Below are 5,504 nucleotides of genomic sequence, written 5' to 3' on the forward strand. Positions count from 1 at the left end.
ATTTCATTCCATTCCATTCCATTCTATTCCATTGAATTCCATTCCATTCCATTCCATTCCATTCCGTTCCATTCCATTCCGTTCTACTCGGGTTGATTCCATTCCATTCCATTCCATTCCATTCCATTCCATTCCATTCCGTTCCATTCCAATCCATTCCATTCTACTCGGGTTGATTCCATTCCAATCCATTCGAATCCATTCCATTCCCTTCCTTTCCATTCCATTCCATTCCATTCCATTCCATTCCATTCCATTCCGTTCTACTCGGGTTCATTCCATTCCTTTCCATTCCATTCCATTCCATTCCATTCCATTCCATTCCATTCCATTCCATTCCATTCCATTCCATTCCATTCCATTCCGTTCTACTGGGGTTCATTCCATTCCATTCCGTTCCGTTCCGTTCCGTTCCGTTCCGTTCCGTTCCATTCCATTCCATTCCATTCCATTCCATTCGCTTCTACTCGGGTTGATTCCATTCTATTCCATTCCATTCCATTCGATTCCATTCGATTCCATTCCATTCCATTCCATTCCATTCCATTCCATTCCGTTCTACACGGGTTGAATCCATTCCGTTCCATTCCATTCCGTTCCGTTCCATTCCGTTCAGTTCTACTCTGGTTGATTCCATTCTATTCCATTCCATTCCATTCCATTCCATTCCATTCCATTCCATTCCATTCCATTCCATTCCATTCCATTACATTACATTACATTACATTACATTACATTACATTATATTACATCACATTACATTACATTACGTTACATTACATTACATTCCGTTCTACGTGGGTTGATTCCATTGAGTTCCGTTCCGTTCCATTCCGTCCCGTCCTGTCGCTTCCCGTCCCGTCCCGTCCCGTGCCGTTGTACTTGGGTTGATTCCATTCCATTCCGTTCCGTTCCTTTAAGTTCCGTTCCATTCCGATCCACGCAGATTGATTCAATTCCATTCTGTTCTATTCCATTCCATTCCATTCCATTCAATTCCATTCCATTCCATTCCATTCCATTACATTCCATTACATTACATTACATTACATTACATTACATTATATTACATTACATTACATTACATTACGTTACATTACATTACATTCCGTTCTACGTGGGTTGATTCCATTGAGTTCCGTTCCGTTCCATTCCGTCCCGTCCTGTCGCTTCCCGTCCCGTCCCGTCCCGTGCCGTTGTACTTGGGTTGATTCCATTCCATTCCGTTCCGTTCCTTTAAGTTCCGTTCCATTCCGATCCACGCAGATTGATTCAATTCCATTCTGTTCTATTCCATTCCATTCCATTCCATTCCATTCCATTCCATTCCATTCCATTCCATTCTACTCGGGTTGATTCCATGCCGTTCCGTTCTGTTCCATTGCGTCCCATCCCGACCCGTCTCTTCCCGTCCCGTCCCGTTCCATCCCGTTCCGTTCTGCTCGGGTTGATTCCGTTCCATTCCGTTCCGTTCCTTTCTGTTCCGTTCCATTCCGTTTCATGCGGGTTGATTCAATTCCATTCTATTACATTGAATTCCATTCCAATCCATTCCATTCCATTCCATTCTACTCGGATTGATTCCATTCCATTCCATTCCATTCCATTCCAGTCCATTCCAATCCATTCCATTCTACTCGGGTTGATTCCATTCCATTCCATTCCATTCCATTCCATTCCATTGCATTCCATTCCATTCCATTCCATTCGATTCCATTCGATTCCATTCCATTCCATTCCATTCCATTCCATTTCATTCCATTCCATTCCATTTCCTTCTACTCGGTTTGATTTCATTCCATTCCATTCCATTCCATTCCATTCCATTCCATTCCATTCCATTCCATTAAATTCCATTCCATTCGATTCCATTCCATTCCATTCCATTCCATTCCATTCCATTCCATTCCATTCCACTCCATTCCATTCCGTTCCTTTCCATTCCATTCCGTCCTACTCGGGTTCATTCTATTCCTTTCCATTCCATTCCATTCCATTCCAGTCCATTCCATTCCATTCCATTCCATTCCATTCCATTCCATTCCATTCCGTTCTACTCGGGTTCATTGCATTCCATTCCATTCCATTCCATTCCATTCCATTCCATTCCATTCCATTCCATACCATTCCATTCCATTCCCTTCCATTCCATTCCATTCCGTTCTACTCGGGTTGATTCCATTCCATTCCATTCCATTCCATTCCATTCCATTCCATTCCATTCCATTCCATTCCATTCCATTCCATTCCATACCATTCCATTCCATTCCATTCCATTCCATTCCATTCCATTCCATTCCGTTCTACTCGGGTTGATTCCACTCTAATGCATACCATTCCATTCCATTCCATTCAATTTCATTCCATTCCATTCCATTCTATTCCATTTAATTCCATTCCGTTGAATTCCATTCCATTCCATTCCATTCCGTTCCATTCCATTCCGTTCTACTCGGGTTGATTCCATTCCATTCCATTCCAGTCCATTCCATTACATTCCATTCCAGTCGATTCCATTCCATTCCATTCCATTCCATTGCATTCCAATCCATTCCATTCTACTCGGGTTGATTCCCTTCCATTCCATTCGAATCCATTCCAATCCCTTCCCTTCCATTCCATTCCATTCCATTCCATTCCATTCCATTCCATTCCATTCCATTCCATTCCATTCCAATCCATTCCATTCTACTCGGGTTGATTCCATTCCAATCCATTCGAATCCATTCCATTCCCTTCCATTCCATTCCATTCCATTCCATTCCATTCCATTCCATTCTATTCCGTTCTACTCGGTTTCATTCCATTCCTTTCCATTCCATTCCATTCCATTCAATTCCGTTCCATTCCATTCCATTCCATTCCATTCCATTCCATTAAATTCCATTCCATTCCATTCTACTCGGGTTGATTCCATTCCATTCCATTCCATTCCATTCCATTCCATTCCATTCCATTCCATTCCATTCCATTCCGTTCTACTCGGGTTGATTCCATTCTATTCCATTCCATTCCATTCCATTCCATTCCATTCCATTCTACTCTGGTTGATTCCATGCCGTTCCGCTCCGTTCCATTCCGTCCCATCGCGACCCGTCCCGTCCCGTCCCGTCCCGTTCCATCCCGTTCCGTTCTGCTCGGGTTGATTCCGTTCCATTCCGTTCCGATCCTTTCTGTTCCTTTCCATTCCGTTCCATGCGGGTTGATTCAATTCCATTCTATTACATTGAATTCCATTCCATTCCATTCCATTTCATTCCATTCTACTCGGATTGATTCCATTCCATTCCATTCCATTCCATTCCAGTCCATTCCAATCCATTCCATTCTACTCGGGTTGACTCCATTCCATTCCATTCCATTCCATTCCATTCCATTCCATTCCATTCCATTCCATTCCATTCCAGTCCATTCCATTCCTCTCTACTCGGGTTGATTCCATTCTATTCCATTACATTCCATTCGATTCCATTCGATTCCATTCCATTCCATTCCATTCCGTTCTACTCGGGTTCATTCCATTCCTTTCCATTCCTTTCCATTCAATTCCATTCCATTCCATTCCATTCCATTCCATTCCATTCCATTCCATTCCATTCCGTTCTACTCGGGTTCATTCCATTCCTTTCCATTCCATTCCATTCAATTCCATTCCATTCCATTCCATTCCATTCCATTCCATTCCATTCCATTCCAAACCAATACATTCCATTCTACTCGGGTTGATTCCATTCAATTCCATTCCATTCCATTAAATTCCATTCCATTCCGTTCTACTCGGGTTGATTCCATTCCATTCCATTCCATTCCATTCCATTCCATTCCATTCCATTCCATTCCATTCCATTCCATTCCGTTCTACTCGGGTTGACTACATTCTATTCCATTCCATTCCATTCGATTCCATTCGATTCCATTCCATTCCATTCCATTCCGTTCTACTCGGGTTCATTCCATTCCGTTCCGTTCAGTTCCGTTCCGTTCCATTCCGTTCCGTTCCATTCCATTCCATTCCATTCCATTCCATTCCATTCGCTTCTACTCGGGTTGATTCCATTCTATTCCATTCCATTCCATTCGATTCCATTCGATTCCATTCCATTCCATTCCATTCCATTCCATTCCATTCCATTCCGTTCTACACGTGTTGAATCCATTCCGTTCCTTTCCATTCCGTTCCGTTCCATTCCGTTCAGTTCTACTCTGGTTGATTCCATTCTATTCCATTCCATTCCATTCCATTCCATTCCATTCCATTCCATTCCATTCCATTCCATTCCATTACATTACATTTCATTACATTACATTACATTACATTACGTTACATTACATTACATTCCGTTCTAAGCGGGTTCATTCCATTGAGTTCCGTTCCGTTCCATTCCGTCCCGTCCTGTCCCTTCCCGTCCCGTCCCGTCCCGTGCCGTTGTACTTGGGTTGATTCCATTCCATTACGTTCCGTTCCTTTCTGTTCCGTTCCATTCCGTTCCATGTGGGTTGATTCAATTCCATTCTATTACATTGAATTCCATTCCATTCCATTCCATTCCATTCCATTCCATTCTACTCGGATTGATTCCATTCCATTCCATTCCATTCCATTCCAGTCCATTCCAATCCATTCCATTCTACTCGGGTTGATTCCATTCCATTCCATTCCGTTCCATTCCATTCCATTCCATTGCATTCCATTCCATTCGATTCCATTCGATTCCATTCCATTCCATTCCATTCCATTCCATTCCATTCCCTTCTACTCGGTTTGATTCCATTCCATTCCATTCCATTCCATTCCATTCCATTCCATTAAATTCCATTCCATTCGATTCCATTCGATTCCATTCCATTCCATTCCATTCCATTCCATTCCATTCCATTCCATTCCATTCCATTCCATTCCATACCATTCCATTCCATTCCATTCCATTCCATTCCATTCCATTCCATTCCGTTCTACTCGGGTTGATTCCATTCCATTCCATTCCATTCCATTCCATTCCATTCCATTCCACTCCATTCCATTCCATTCCATTCCATTCCATTCCATTCCATTCCGTTCTACTCGGGTTGATTCCACTCTAATGCATACCATTCCATTCCATTCCATTCCATTCCATTTCATACCATTCCATTCCATTCTATTCCATTGAATTCCATTCCACTGAATTCCATTCCATTCCAATCCATTCCGTTCCATTCCATTCCGTTCTACTCGGGTTGATTCCATTCCATTCCATTCCATTCTATTCCATTCCATTCCATTCGATTCGTTTCCATTCCATTCCATTCCATTCCATTCCAATCCATTCCATTCTACTCGGGTTGATTCCCTTCCATTCCATTCGAATCCATTCCATTCCCTTCCATTCCATTCCATTCCATTCCATTCCATTCCATTCCATTCCATTCCATACGATTCCATTCCATTCCATTCCATTCCATTCCATTCCATTCCATTCCATTCCATTCCATTCCATTCCGTTCTACTCGGGTTGATTCCACTC

This window comes from Gorilla gorilla, chromosome Y (genome assembly GCF_029281585.2).
Source record: "Gorilla gorilla gorilla isolate KB3781 chromosome Y, NHGRI_mGorGor1-v2.1_pri, whole genome shotgun sequence".
Classification (NCBI taxonomy): Eukaryota; Metazoa; Chordata; class Mammalia; order Primates; family Hominidae; genus Gorilla; species Gorilla gorilla.